This window comes from Protopterus annectens, chromosome 16.part0, assembly GCF_019279795.1.
Source record: "Protopterus annectens isolate FY-2018-M chromosome 16.part0, PAN1.0, whole genome shotgun sequence".
NCBI classification, from domain to species: Eukaryota; Metazoa; Chordata; order Ceratodontiformes; family Protopteridae; genus Protopterus; species Protopterus annectens.
Window position 1 is genome coordinate 415,874,423 of NC_056750.1, and position 16,345 is coordinate 415,890,767.

The 16,345-nt window shown below is 40.4% G+C and overlaps 1 protein-coding gene across 1 annotated transcript in view; it reads right to left on the minus strand.

The window, feature by feature from the left end:
* The window catches only part of GOLGA1 (golgin A1), a 2,378,923-nt gene that overhangs the window by 202,672 nt on the left and 2,159,906 nt on the right, over positions 1 to 16,345 (minus strand). The window lies entirely within an intron of this gene.

The following is a 16,345-nucleotide window of genomic DNA, read 5'->3' on the forward strand; positions in this document are numbered from 1 at the left end:
TAGTCATGGTGGTGTGGTAGGGAATACCTCAGGCTTGAACCCCGTACCTTGTATGCAGGTGTTAAAGACCTGAATTCCCTACCCACCACCATTTGTAAAACAATTGCAGATTTGTGCCTCATATTTGATCTGATCAATATCTGTATCGTATCTGTGGTTTTTAAATATTGCAATGCTTGAAATTTGATGGTGCAGTGGTAGCAACGTAGCATTGATGTCTCACAGCTGTAGGTTCTTGGGTTTGGTTCTTGGCTGGGGTGCCTTCTTTGTGGGGGGGGGGTCTGTATCTTCTCCCTGTGTTTGTGTGGGTTTGCTTTTGTGTCCTCCCATGTTACAAAGACCTGTCTGCATTACTTTTTCCTGGGCCTCTGCTGAGAATTGTTTTTTTTTTTTTTTGTTCCAAGTCAGACTGTCCTGATTAACAAATTGACAGGCATTTAAATTTAGACTTCAGGTTTCTGAATGTTTACTTCCTTACATATTTGATGGTGCAGTGGCAGCATTGTTGCCTCACAGCTATAGGTTTTCTGGTTTGATTCTTGGCTGGGGTGCCTTCTGTGTGGAGTCTGCATCTTATCCCTGTGTTTGTGACATAGTAAAACAATGTTTTATTCTAGCAATAAATATATACTAACATAACCTTTTTTATAGCAATTTTTTTAAGTTTATAACTATTTGAAATTTGTCCTTATTTTTGGGACTGTAATACCCTGTTATTGGCTTTGTCCATGTTTTTTGTGCTAAGGTTGACAGCTATGGCAAGAACTGAATTCACTGAATATGTTTGAGGGCTGTATTCCCTCATTACTGGGTTTGTCCAGGTGTTTTGTGCTAAGAGGTTGACAGCTATGGTGAGAACTGAATTCATTAAATGATAGCCATTTAAGTTTCAGTCTTCCTCTCTTTCACAAAGCAGGTGATTTGGCATAGTGGTATGTTCTGACTATTTTGCACAGTAACCTTGGCAGTAAAATGTATGATGGTAACACAGCATTTTATTCTAGCAGCTTTCCAAGATTATACAAGCAATGTTTAATGTGTTCCTTTTTTTGCCCTTTTGACCCACCCCAATAAATTTGGCTTTTTCCAGACTTCTTGTGCTGCGAAGTTGAGATGTAGTTGAGTATTGCGTAGATTTTACAAGGAGCTGAGAGCTGCAGGGGAAGAGAAGTTTAGTGCTGATTATGCTAAGTCGGCTCACATTGCTAGTAGCACAAAATGTTGTGTACTTGCTTTTAATGCAGAAGGTTGTTGGTTCTACTCCCATAAGGGGTGAATGCTGCTGTACTGAAAGTTAAGACACTAACTATGAGCCTGTTATCAGTTTGCCATCCATTTCCTATTGCAATATTACTAGCTTATTATTAATATAATTTAGGCAATTTATTCCTCAGGGACATCAGACACTTTATTTTTCGGTGAAGTCATGAAATATAAAGGTGACTGCTAGCAGCAACCTCTAAATTAGTTAGATTTATTTAACGTGGAATTATTTAGATTACTTTTTTACTACTTCAGAGATTGTGCATATTATTTACTGACAATGGTGGACTATAAAAGTTTGACTAGACTTTTATGATGGAAATGTTCTGAATTGGGCAGTTTTGTTTCATTGTTTACTGGAAAAATGTTCAAAGCAATAGGAAGGTGTATCAAAGAGCACATGTATGTTTCATATGCAAGGGGCCTATGATTTAAAAGCACCCAGAATTAATTTTTATCTGCCACGGGTAAATGTATTTTTCTTTGAATGTGGGTTTTAATGTTGTTTCAATGAATGTGAGTTTCAAGGGCAAAGAAGTTTTAATGCCAAGTTTGTTTAGCAGATGTCTTAGTGTTTGTGCTGTAAAATGCAAAATAAAACTTTCAAATGAAGTTCAAATCATCATAGAAGTAAATCAGTATGCACATTAGTGTTTATGGTAAATGGAGTGAAATAGCAAAGTAATGGATCATTGGAATGGCTGCAGGGGGAGGCTCCATTCGACCATGGTTTTGTGAGGGAAAAGGGCGTCGAACTTAGACAGCCCCACCTGAGCTACACCTCCCAACGGACCAGATTTGCAGAGAATGAATAGATTTTTGCTTCTTATTTTTGGTTTGTTCCTCAATTTGTGGTTTTCTGGCAAATGATTTAGGAATTAAGTCACTAAATAATGACACTAGTTTCAGACTTTATAACCTTCAGAAAAATGCATGCTAAAATAAGATCTGTTCTATCAACTGTCCCAGTTTATACAAGAGCAATTTTAGTACTGTTTATATGTTCCCTCAATATATTTGGCCTTGTCCAGATTTATTGCATTAACAGGTTGAGATGTACATGCAAATAAATTGCTTTATAGAATTAGGCATAGCCAAACCTCAACTGTCCCTGATTTTGGCTCAAAATGTTGCTCTTCCCTAATGATCCCTCCACAAAATAGCAATTTTGGAAGAAAACAGAGGGTTTACTTTACTTTTATAAATAACTGTAATGATCAGAGTTATACATTACTTTTATTTCAGAAATGCATGTAGATTCTCTAATTTTGTCAGCTGCTCTAAGTTAACTGTGCTCATATTAAAATGGTGTCCCTCCTTTGACAGGTTCCCAGCTGTATTGTCTGGCAATTTTATATTTTGCATCACATTTTTGGTCCATTTTTCATAAAATTGCAGTTTTCTGGCAAATTAGTGGCAAATTGTTAAAGACTGAAGTTAGAAAATAATGCAGACATTTCAGTTTCAGATTTCATACCTTTCAGAAAATTCGTACTGATGCAAGACCTACTACTATTCTATTATCTTTCTAAGTTTATAAGAGCAATATTTTAAAAAAGTCCTTATTTTTGGGCCTTTGCCTCAGTTTTATTTATGAGTTTGTTGCTGTAAGAGGTTGAGAGGTGTTGTGTGTGTGTGTGTGTGTGTGTGTGTGTGTGTGTGTGTGGTAGGTAGCATACCTCTCAACTGTCCACATTTTGCAGAATGTCCAGATTTTTGCCCCATATTTTTTGTCTGTTCCTCATATATTTTGTGATTTTCTAGAAAATCATTGAAGGCTGAAGTTGCTAAATAATGACAGACATTTGAGCTTCAGACTTAATGTCCTTTAGAAAAATTCATACTAGCACAAATCCTGTTATTCTAGCAACTTTCTAAGTTCACGAGAACATCATTTAATATCTGTCCCTGTTTATTTTAGGCTTTGTCCATATTTCTTGCACTAAGAGGTAGGTAGGGGTGTGTGTGAATGAAACATCCTAGTTAGTGGTAGCAGGTTGTTAGTAATTTACTCAAGCTCAAAACCTGTACCTTAGTTACAGAAAACAAAAGCATAAAGTCTCTACCCCAACTACCATGCTCCATTTTTCAAAGAACTGACATTTCAGGTTAATTTTCAATTCAAGGAACCGAGTTTGAGTGAATTTATATTATATTACTGAAGAGGCATCACAGCGAATGCCTCTTCATCGACACTAAAAGAGCGAACCGTGAATTACGAGAATGGCCATAGCTTGGCTGGGGAGGGGGGTAGCAGTTTGAGAGCTGTCAGTACAAATTTGAAAATCCTAGCTACACCCCTGATCAGAAGGGGTAGGATTTTTAGCAGTAGAAGCCTTAATGCCCTTGGGTTCCTGTGAAATAGTCTCTGGATCCACAACAGGATTTTTAAAAAGGAACTTGTGAGAATCAGGAACCCTGTAATATCGATCAGAATCCTCATAAGTAGATAAGGGTAAATCCAGATCATCAGAAAAATCAGAATCCTGCTCAGAAGATTCATAAACAAATTCAGTCCTAGGTCTCTTAGAAGGGGGTGTTTGGCTTCCCCTGATTAGAGTTATAAGATTTTCAGCCATTCTTATCATTTGTTTTTTAGGCAAAGAGGCCTGAGCATGCGGCCTGGGCGTCGGTTTCTTAGGCATGGTTCGAGATTTAGGCCTTAAAGAAGAAGGAGGCATCAGTTTAATATACAAGTCCATAGGCCTGAATTCAACCTGAGAAGTCAGTGGCTCCGGACCCATCCAAGGTAGAGACATCCGCAGGTTCCACAGTTGAAGCATCTCGCGGCATACCAGACTCCGAACAGTCTCAGTAGAGACCTGCGAATCAGAAGTAGCAGGTATCAGGGGCTACGAAAGCACCTCACTGAGTAAAGGCGAACTGCAACTGGCTTAGGAGAAGCATTGTTGGCAGCTTTGGACCTAGGTGGCCTGTCTCTGTCTTTATCTTTGCATTTTTTTGGAATACCGGTAGTCGGATGGCTAACAGACAACATTTCTGGATAATTGAACTGGGAACCGAAATGTTTAGAAGCGAAAATATACCGATGATGGATGGTGCGTTGATTAAATAAGGCACAAAACCAACAGCAATGTACGTCGTGGTCAGGGTCTAGGCAAAGAATACAGTACAAATGAAAATCTATGTGAGGTATTTGCTTTCCACAAGAAATGCAATTATTAACTTTTACTGACATCGGTAAGGAGCAAGAAAAAGTTTCCCCAACAGGGTACTTAGCTTTAGTTAAAGACTTCGGTTCTGAAACTCAAAAACGAAAATTTCAGGAGTCGGCCGACCGGCACTTGCGAACTGCTTCTGCTTCGGGCACCGCACGGCAAGAAAGACTGATGTTAGGCGTCGGCTGCATGTTTTATACCTCTGACGACCTGACATCACGGAAGAAGAGACAGCAACCGACGCAGGACCCAATACTTTGCTAATCAGGCTGACTGAGGGCTACTGCTAGCAGATAACCCAAATGTACTGACTGCAACAGTGAAACACGAAGAACATCTATGGCATGAAAAGGCAGAAATCAGAGACTGGATAAATTAGTACAACAACAACACGGCCAATTTCAGGTATTTTAGAAAAGTACTTCTTACTTCTGCATTGGGGATCCGCCTGCATAAATTAGTACAACAACAACACGGCCAATTTCAGGTATTTTAGAAAAGTACTTCTTACTTCTGCATTGGGGATCCGCGGTGGTGGTGCTGCGGGAGCATTGTCACCTCACAGTAAGACGCTGTACGGTTCGATTCACAGCTAGAGCATCTTCTGTGTGGAGACATGCGTGAATGGGTGTACCTTCGTTGAAGGTTGTGTGTTGGAACCAGCAGGTGGTGCTGGAGCTCCACCAAATGAGGAAACGTGTGCAGGAGAAGAGGCAGGTTTTTCCTTTTTGTCATCTCCACACCCATTGTTTGTGAGTAGTAGTGGAGGGCAGCTAAGAGGTGAAAAAGGATGTGGCAAAGAAAACAAGCATACAAGAGGTGAAAACAGTGACCTTTTTCAGTTGGAAAACCCACGAGGGGCCAAGGAAGGAACTGTATCAGAGGGGAACACTTCTTTAACATCAGGTACTGTTTCTAAAACTTGTAAATGTTCGGGTAAGCAGGCACAACTGACTAGATGTGTAAAGTGTTTAGTCAAAGATAAAAACATATTGTCAGGGCAAAACCTGAACTTCAACAAAGTTTTTGAAAAGACTTACCACTTTAGTGGTGAAATGGACTATGGCAAACATGGTTATGACACAGTGGTTAAAAATGTTAATGTACCTACGTTGAAAGAAATGATTTATGCTTTTGACAAAAAACTGTTTAAATACAAACGTTTGCAGTTAGATAACAGTTATTTGAAAAGTTGCTTGGTTAATAAAATTGTACCACAAGGGCTAAGGCTCTTCAAATACCCTTTTGGTATTGACTATAATGAAGTTAATATTAAGAAATGTCATTGTTTTTTTGACTCCTGTGGTCTTGGTTTACTTGAATGTATTACAAAGTGTAATGAAGAAATGCTATTAATTTTGGCTGAGGAACTTAGTAAACTGAACACTAATATTACAAGCGATATATTGTTTTGTGAATATGAGAATTTATATGAGAACGTTCTTTATAAGGTTGATAAAAAAATTCAGGATATTCATGTCACTAAACAAAAGAAGTTTTTGAGGGACAAAAGGCAATATGAGACAGGGAAGGTTTATGTGGGGCCTTCTGGAAATTACAAAAGAGGACCAGGGTATAAATTTTATGAAAACCATGAGAAAGAACACAGTGATATTCACCCAGTGTCTGAGCAACATAGAATTCTAGTTGACCATGGTAACAGGGATGTTATTAGGCATGGTGGTTTAGACGAACTGGATTCTTTTGGGGGTGAGGGTGAACAGCATTTTTTTCAACCCAGGAGGTCAGAAAGGTTAGCAAACAAGAGCAGGTTTCCACCGGACCCAGGATATACAGACAGACACTACAGCTGGAAGAATCAAGGGAAAGTGACCAGATAATACAAAATGTTGATAATTTGGATAAACTTTTTGAATATAAAGGTTTCAAAATATTCAACTATACTAATTATAAATTGACTAAATTACATTTTAATTTGTTTTCCAAGGGTTTCAAGTTTGCAAAAACATACAAGGGGATCTAGTTAAACTGTTAGTGGATTTAAAACTATATTTGAGAAAGCTTAATTTAGATATTTTACTTAATCAAGGACTGGATTCTCAGGTCAATAGTTACAACAAAGAAGGTGTCCTTGTGAGACATAGTGTATTCAACCCTCCATTGCACCCCACCCTTTTATTATTTGAAAAGATGGTAACTGAAGAAGTGTATGAAAAATATGGTAGTAAGGAAACAGGGTTTATTTCTAACCTGACAGTGGAAGAAAATACTTTGTTACAGGACCTGCAGAGGCAGAATGAGTTACGAATTATGAAACCAGATAAGGGTGGGGGTGTAGTCATTTTTAATGTGGAGGACTACAATAATGCTATTACTAACATCTTAATGGACAGTACCACTTATTCTTTGGTGTCGATTAATCAAATTAATATAGCCTATGGTAGGATTGATTCACTTCTCGAGGAATATCTTGTAGGGAAAATAATAGATTTAAAAAAGTACAGTTTTGTACCTACCATAAATGTAGATGTTCGAGGATCCCCATTGCTGCAGTCCTTACTATTGGGTATAGTCCGCGTCCAGTCGGCCCGAATACCAGAGTATAAGGCTGACGTTGGTCAGGGCGCATTAGACTGACGTCAGTACGTCAGGGTACTAATGCGCATGACCGACGTCATATCCTCAGTCTTTTCTTGCCCCAGATGTCAGAAGACCCTAAAAAGACAAGGCCCAAAATACCTGCACCAAAAATATGTACAATATATACAAGAATATATACAAAAATATAAGCATGTAACCTCACCTACACAACCACCCCTAAACACAGAGGGGAAGGAGGGAGGGTAAATTGGACTGCAGCAATGGGGATCCTCGAACATCTACATTTATGGTAGGTACAAAACTGTACTATGTTCTTCGCTCCCCATTGCTGCAGTCCTTACTATTGGGTAGAATCCCAAAGCAGAGGTAAGGGAGGCTGGCAAATCATAAAGAAGCAGGAGCTGACAACATGCCTTGCAAAACAGCTGTGGCAAAACCAGCCCTAGACTTAGAGTAGATAGGAAGGTGATAATGCTTAGAGAAAGTATGCACTGAACTCCAAGTAGCTGCTTCCAAAATATCCTTAGTTGCCACCCCCCTTAGAAATGCTGTTGAAGTGGCAGTAGCCCTAGTGGAATGAGGCCTAATCCCAGCTGGAATCTCCTTGCCATGATGGGAATAACAAAATGCAATGCAAAAGCCAATCCACCTAGAAATAGTTTGTTTTGACACAGGCTTGCCCTGTGAACTCAAAGCAAAAGAAACAAACAACTGCTGAGACTGCCTGAAATCCTTAGTCCTGCTTAAATAATAACGCAATTGCCTGTGTACATCTAAAGTGTGCAAAATCTTTTCCCCTTTATTTTGGGGGTCTGCATAAAAAGTAGGCAAATGAATAGTGTGGTTTAAAGCCACACTAGAAACCACCTTAGGCATAAAGGAAGGATTAGTACGTAATGATACCCTATCCTTATGGAAAATCAAAAATGGCTCTACTGCCATAAGGGCCTGCAACTCAGACACCCTTCTTGCAGAAGTAATAGCCAACAGAAAAGCAGTCTTCCAGGATAAGTATTTCAATTCAGCAGTAGCCGCAGGCTCAAAAGGTTGTAGAGTAAGTTTTTCCAACACAAAATTGAGATCCCAAGCAGGAGTAGGAGCTCTACGTGGGGGTCTTATATTCTTTGCCCCTCTAAGAAACTGCTTGAACAAAGGGTGCGAAAACAATGGTGGGTCACAATCATAGTGAGCTGAAATTGCTGCAGCATGAATCTTAATGGAAGAGAAGGACAAACCTTTGTCCAATAACTCAGTAAGATATTGAAGAGCCACACTCAAATTAGGCTCAGAAACCTGCAAATTCTTTGCTGTACTCCAAAATAAAAATCTCTTCCATTTTTCTGCGTACACTTTCCTTGTACTAGGTCGTCTAGCTTCCATAATCACATTTAAAACTTGTTGAGGAAGTTGAGACCTGCTGTGTTTCAACACAGAATATGCCAGGCTGTTAGATGAAGAGAGTGAAGCTTGACATTGAGCAGATGACCATCCTTCTGAGATAACAGATGAGGAATCAGAGGTAAAGGCCATGGAGGCTTCCTTACCAGACTCCGTAGTAGTGGGTACCAGTGTTGCGAGGCCAATCTGGAGCTATCAAAATCATCCTTGGCCTGTCTTGTCTGACCTTTAATAGTACCTTTGGAAGAAGAGGCAGAGGAGGAAAGGCATACACATGAAGGTTTTTCCAACTGAAAGACAGAGCATCCACTTTCCAAGCTGTGTGATGAAACCCCTTTGTGCAATACTGTGGCAGCTGGTGGTTTAGTGGAGAAGCGAACAGATCTATGTCTGGAGTCCCCCATGACACTGTCAATTTTTGAAATACATGAAGATCCAGTTTCCACTCGTGGGGATCCATGATTTGTCTGCTTAACACATCTGCTAAGGAGTTCTGTGCTCCTGGCAGAAACCTTGCCTGAAGAGTTAGTTGCAAGCTTAGCGCAGTCTCCCATAAAATCATTGCGTGCCTGCATAGAGGATAAGAATGTGTTCCCCCTTGTTTGTTGATGTACCACATGACAGTTGTGTTGTCTGTTAGAATCAACACCTGCCCTGGAAGAAGTAACTCCTTGAAAGCCATTAATGCAAACTGGACTGCTAACATCTCCTTCATGTTGATATGTAGATGCTGTAGTCTGGCAGGCCACTTGTCTTGTATCCACTTTCCATTTAGATGAGCTCCCCAAGCAATGTCCGAGGCATCTGTCGTTAAAATCTGACTCGCCTCTGGCCGGGTCACAGAGAGTCCCTTGTTTAGGTGACATTCCTGAGCCCACCACAAAAATTCTTTTTGAAGGCAAGGTATTATTTGAATGACAGTGTCCAAATCCTGGCAGTGCTGTGTCCATACATTTTTGAGATACCATTGTAGCTTCCTCATATGCAGTTTGGCATTGGGAAGCACCAGAATACAAGATGCCATGAACCCTAATGCTTGAAGGACTGTCCTTGCAGTCAGCACGGACTGATGAGATAGTTGATGGAAGTAAAGTGACAGACTCTTTTGTTTGTCCGGGGTTAAAAAGGCCATCTGGGCTCCTGTATTCAGTCTCACACCCAGAAAGCACATGTCTTGAGAGGGTACTAGACTGGACTTTATTTCGTTCACAGAATACCCTAGGCATCTTAGCACTGCTATAACATATTCCAGATGCTGTAGGAGGTCTTCCTTTTCTTGAGCCAGAATCAGGCAGTCGTCCAAGTAAGGATAGATTTGAATTCCTTGAAGCCTGAAGCAAGCTATCACTGGAGCCAGAACCTTTGTGAATACTCTGGGCGCAGTAGATAAGCCAAAGGGCAATGCAGAGAACTGATAATGAGAATTTCCAGCTCGAAACCGCAGATACTTCCTGCAACTTAGTCTTATAGGCACATGAAGGTAAGCTTCCTTGAGATCTAAAGTTACCATCCAGTGATCTTTGCCCAGCAGAGGTAAAAGCTGTTGTAACGTCAACATCTTGAACTTGGGAATGTCCAGAAAAGTGTTGAGGAGAGATAAATCCAAAATTGGTCTCCACGTGTTCCCCTTCTTTGGTACTAGGAACAGGCGAGAATAAAATCCTAGGCCCCTTTCTGATACAGGGACTGGCTGAATGGCCTGATCCGGAGTAACTGAGAAACTTGCTTGTGAGCCTCCTTTCTTTGTGGAGGAGGAACGTCTGGCATGCCTTTGAAAGGGGGCATTGTATGGAAATAAAATCTGTAACCGTGGTGAATGATATCCAACACCCATTTGTCTTGAGTAATTAAATCCCAATTTTCTTTGAAAAGAGACAGTCTTCCTCCCAAAGGAGCTGCCAGACGAGAATCTACTGGCAGCTGAAAAGACAGGTCATTGGGTCTGTTTACGAAAGGACTGACCCCTGCCCTCACCAGAAGTCTGAGCAGGTGAACTCCTGTTCTAGGCCTAAAAGAACCTTGAGCCCTGCCCCTACCACGTCTAGACCTACCCCTAGACTGGGAATCATAAGCAGGATATGTCCACCCCTTAGCAGGCCAATTTCTACTAAACTTCGGTGGCTGCACCTGCAAAAATCTTTAACAGTTTGCATAGACTTAGCTTTGTCTTCCATTTTCTTTAAAACTGCTTCCACAGGCGATCCAAACAACACATCAGACTGTAAAGGAGCATCCAAAATCCTTGTCTTAACATGCTCAGCTAAATTCTGATCCTTCAACCAGGCATGCCTGCGAAGAACAGAACTAGTAGCAGCCACCCTCGAGGAGGCCTGTACAGCATCAAAACCACATTGCAAAGAATGCTTACCCACTTGTTCAGACACATGAACCAAATCCAGCAAATCTTTACACTCAATACCTTCAGCCAAAGCATCCACCTTAGATTTTAATTGTGAAAGGAGATAATTCTGATATTTTAGCATGTGAAACTGACAATTCAACGCTCTCATGGCTAGAGTGGAAGAAGTATACACTTTCTTTCCCCACCTATCCAAAGCCCTTGCCTCTTTATCAGTGGGAACAGGATTTTTAACCACAGAGGCCTTAACACCTTTAGGCCCTTGAGAAATAGTTTCTGGGTCCGCCCTTGGACTCTTAAACAAATACTTATGAGCTTCGGGCACCCTATAATACCTATCAGGCTTAACAGGAGCAGGAGGCAAAGAGTCAGGGTTCAGTGAAGCCTCTGCAAAAACATCTTCCACCACATTCAACACAGGAGGAATAGCTAAGGGCCTATGCTGGGGTAAAACAAGAATTCCCTAAGCCTTTTCCTGGAATCAGAGTAATCCTGGCCTTCCCATTTAAAGTGCTCCCTCATGGAATGCAGAGTCTCTGAAAATGAGAAATCCTCAGGAGGAGAAGCTGTAGGAGTGGAATCATCCACATCAGAATCAGAATAAGTAGGATACTCCTGCAAGTCTTCTGCAGAAGACTCTGAAGCCTCTGAACACTGTTCAAAACTATCAAACTCGGTTCCACCCTAGGCCTCTTATCAGGCGGGGCATAGAACCTCTAATCATAGTAATCAAATCTTCTGCCATTTTAAGCATATGTTTCTTAGGTACAGAACCCGAAATGCTAGGAGAAGCCCCCACTGAAGCTGAACTAGGCCTACCTCTCAAAGAAGTTTTGGCAACAGAAGGAGAGGCTCTAACTACCTTGGGAAGAGAGGGAAGAACAGTTACCTGAGAAGCCCCCTCAGCCTGGCCTACCTCCTGAGAAGGCACATCCTGTAACAGTAAATTTTCTGCCTGAGACTCCATGGAAACTCCTGGCAAAACCTCTGGCTCCACTGAGCCTTCTAAAGAACCGACGTCCGGGACTGCCGGTTCATCAACCCTAGGCTTCGCTGTTTTGTCCTTGCGCTTCTTGGAAGATGCGGGCGTCGGAGCATCCGTCGGCATTTTATAATTGCAACGCTTCCCAAACACTAACCTGGCACAGTCTAACCTCCTCTTAATAGTGCGTTTGTTAAACCTAGCACAAGAGCGGCAACCAACAACGACGTGCTCAGGCCCTAAACAAGGTATACACAAGGTATGGTAATCCCTATGAGGTATCTGTTTCCCACAAGAAATACAGTTATTCACTTTTTCTGACATCCGGTTAAATACTGAGGCAAGAAAAAAACAAAATGTTCCCCAACGGGGTACTTAGCCAACTCTGTTTCGGTCTGAAACTCCGGTTTCGGAAATATTTCAGAACGCCAACCTGCACTCGCAAAACTGCTTCTGCATCGGACCATGCGGCAAAAAAGACTGAGGATATGACGTCGGTCATGCGCATTAGTACCCTGACGTACTGACGTCAGTCTAATGCGCCCTGACCGACGTCAGCCTTATACTCTGGTATTCGGGCCGACTGGACGCGGACTATACCCAATAGTAAGGACTGCAGCAATGGGGAACGAAGAACATCTTACAATTTTTTGAAGCAGACACACCCTAACATTCCAAGTTTCTTTGGTATACCAAAGGTACATAAGTCTTTGGTTAATCCCTCTTTGAGGCCGATTGTGGCTGCAAAAAATTCTAAAATGCATCCTTTGGCTGTTTTTGTGGATAGAAAAATTAAGGAGGTTGTTCTTGACACCCCACACCTCCTGAGAGACTTGTGGGAATTTTTGAGTAAGATCACTGGACAATTATGGAGTGAAGGAATATTATTCCTCACCATTGATGTAAAGGAATTGTTTACTTGTATTCCTAGGAAGGAAGGACACGAATATTTTTGTGACAATTTATATAAATATTCAAAACTATCCACTGACAGTATTCTTTTAGTGGCAGAACTGATGGAGGTTATTTTGGACTCCAACTACATCCAGTTTCAGGGAGAATTCTTCCAGCAGATTAGTGGGGTTGCGATGGGGGCAGCTTGCGTCCCACCTATGCCAATCTCGTTTTGCTGGAATGGGAGAACAGGACTATTTTCCCTTCACCATTTTACCACAACATTAGACTTTATCTAAGATTTTTGGATGATATTTTTGTGTTGTGGGATGGTACTAAGGATGAACTACATCATTTTATGGGTTATTTGGAGTCCAGCACTAGCTTTCTGAAATTCACTTATACTATGAATGATAAAAGTATTGATTATTTGGATGTGACTATTTCTAAAACAAAGGAAGGTTTCAAGTCTAATATTTTTAGGAAATCTACATGGTGCAACAGTTATTTGCATTTTAGTAGTCACCATCCTTTTACTTAGAAGAAAAGTCTGATCAAGGGACAGGCTGTAAGAATAGTCAGAATGACATCAGATCCTCAGGATTTAGAAAAAGAATTTACATTTCTTAGTAAATGCTTTGTAGAAAGGGAATACCCCATGGAATTAGTTTCTGGGATTTTGAAAGAAGTGAAGAATGAATGGGGTAAGAAGTATAAAGCACTTTTAGGTCACTCACTTACTAAGGACTATAATACACAGGACAGCAAAACTAAATATAACACAGCCTGTATTGTTGAATATAGTACTTTTTCAGACACTTTTACACACATAGTTAGAAACAACTGGAACCTTATGAAAACCAATAAGGATGTTTACATGAGGGTAGGCAAAGAACCCAATTTTACATATAGGGTAGGAAACAACTTTAAGAAACTCTTGGAACAAGGAGAAAGAGGGAAATTACCATATAAAAAAACTGCACCTTGCCGGGCATGTAGTGTGTGTTCTTTTATATGGACCGAGGATACCATTAGACTTAATAATAGTCTCAAAAGTGTGGTGAAGCTTGTTAAGGGGAATTGTAGATCCAACATGTTAGTATATATTGCTATCTGTACTACATGTATGGCATATTATATTGGTAAAACCGAGAGACCCTTCAAGGACAGAATTTATGAACACCTATATGAAATTAGAACTCATAGGGAGACCAATGCTCTATATAAACACAGCACTGCATGTTCAGGTGTATCCAGTTTCAAGTTTGGTATTATTGACACAGTTAGGTATGGTTTGCACAAGGGAGGGGGGGACCTTAAGAACCATCTACTATACAAAGAGCTGATATGGCAGCTCAGGCTGAATTCAAACTCACCACCAGGTTTAAATGACTATATCAGTATAAAATCTGTGCTAAATAAAAAAGCTGAAAGTATATAATAAACCAAAAGATTATACATTTTTACATATTTTTTTAAAATTGTTGCACATTTTTACTACTTGAATTTTATCAGTTGAATAATTATATTATAAAGTTTGTATATAGAATATATATGTGTTTATTAAAGTCTTGAAAGCTGGGAAGTTTTTTTAAAATTGAATATTTGGTTTTTGAACCTGTATGCCTTTAAATCATAATTAATGGATTCTTAATTGTTTGTGATTTTATATATAAGTGTATCATGATATCAGTGCTTTCATCTGATGAAGTCTATCTATTAGACAAAAGCACTCATCTGTTGTGGTTGGAAGTAAAAAGAATTGATTTTATTACCAGTGTGGTGGTTTGGACTTTATTTCTTTACTACGTAACAATTAACTACCAATCATTAGCGGACCGGAGTTCCGCTGTGGCGACCCCTAACCGGGAAAAGCCGAAAGACACAAACAAACTTCTTACTTCTGCATTGGCATACAGAGCTTATATGTAAGTGTGAACAATTGCAAGATCACAAGATTAAGTGCCCAACACTCCAGAAAGCCAAACACTGTGCTCATATCATTCACAAAGCAGCTAAAAAAGCTGCAGCACAGCTCACAAATGAGGTGAAGATATATGTTTTAAAATTTTGTTATTTTCTGGCTCCATTTCAAGAACCCAAAATTTGAAAGATTTCTTTGAATCCTGTAGCATGGAATTTAAACCTCTTCTGAGGCAACCAGCTCTGTAGCAAGTTCTTCCTGCCACTGACAGAATAGTAAAAAGTCAGTTCAGCAGTCTTGGTTCTTCTCTCGGGGGTGAGGGGGTGAGACCCCATATCATATATGGCAGTATTTTGCAGACAATGAACTTGGAGAAGGGACACTGTCAACACTTGCAGTATCATCTCCCCTTTCCTTAAAGCAGTTCTAGCTGAATTTAGAGGACATATACGCATACTGACCAAGACATCACTGACTGCTATGGAAATCTTTTCTGTCATGGCCTATCTTGAAAATAAGCTTCAAGTGCTAAATTTAAAGACGCCTTCTTTGATGAAAAAGATTTTAGAGAAGTTATGCCGTCCCTGCACAGCACTTCATGCAACAAGTTGCAGATGGAGACTTTATCCTGTTCCTGGAGTCACCCATAAAGTACTTGGAACAATTGGTTGACTTTACTGAAAATAAATGTGTGTTTCCACTATCAAAGCTAGCACTGAATGAACCTTTTGCTTTGCTGAAAGTGACCACTGCTCTAGCATCTGTAGGAGATAGACAAAGGCGGGCTTTTTCATGGCTATTCAGCAATCAAGACCCTTCTTAAAGATTTGTGCAACACAGAGTTACTGGCAGGGGATAAGATCTGATTATTTGGTTGATGAGTTTGAAGGGCAAGATTGAGGTGACTGGCTGCCTAACTAGAGTGTCCATTCTCTGCTTTGCCTACATTTCTTTCTTTCTTTCACATTTGGCTGTCCTGTTTGGATTACCCTTTTCATGTCAGTTGAAGTGTGCCCTTCTTTTCTTTTGTTCGTTACTGTAACACTGGCCAACTGTCTAGATGTTTACTGCTGTCATTACTTCTGTTGCCACTACTACTATTACTGATGTTTTCTTCTCAAGGTCTGAACTAGGTACACAAAGGTAGAGGCTAGCAGAATTTTAAAAAACATGGGTTGTTGTCATCCCATGGCTCCTTTGCTGGAAGCAGGCAGTTGCCCAGCAGCAACAGATATTAACAATTTTCATGATCAGCACAGACGATTCTCATTTCTTTCATTTGGGTTGGCTAGATGATACTAGTAACCAGTCTGGACATAAATAGAGACAGAACTAGTGGTCACTTGGGATTGAAAGCAGACTACTGACATCTACTGTTTAGGGTGAATAGAGAGCAGCAGTGGTGCTGCATTTTATTATTTATGGTAAATGCTATCTTATGCAATACAGGCAGCTGTCAGTGTCAGACAACTGGAGACTGATGTCAGTGAGGATGTCAGCTGTAAACAATACAGTGTGAGCTGTTCTTCATTTCACCGTGGGCGCATCTGGTATGATTATGGCTAGCTTGTTGCTTCATTTGTTTTCCAGTTGTCTCTAGTCGCTTGCTATCTGATGCAGTTGGCCACCAGCTTTGATCTCACATTTGACAGTTGAATGTATTAGCAAGCGTCAACAAGACTGAACTGATTTTTCTTCATTTTGTAGTTACCATTTATTTTCTAACACTCTGGCACATGACTATACCATTTTTACTTATTTACTCTGTTTTGCCTTATGGGCTA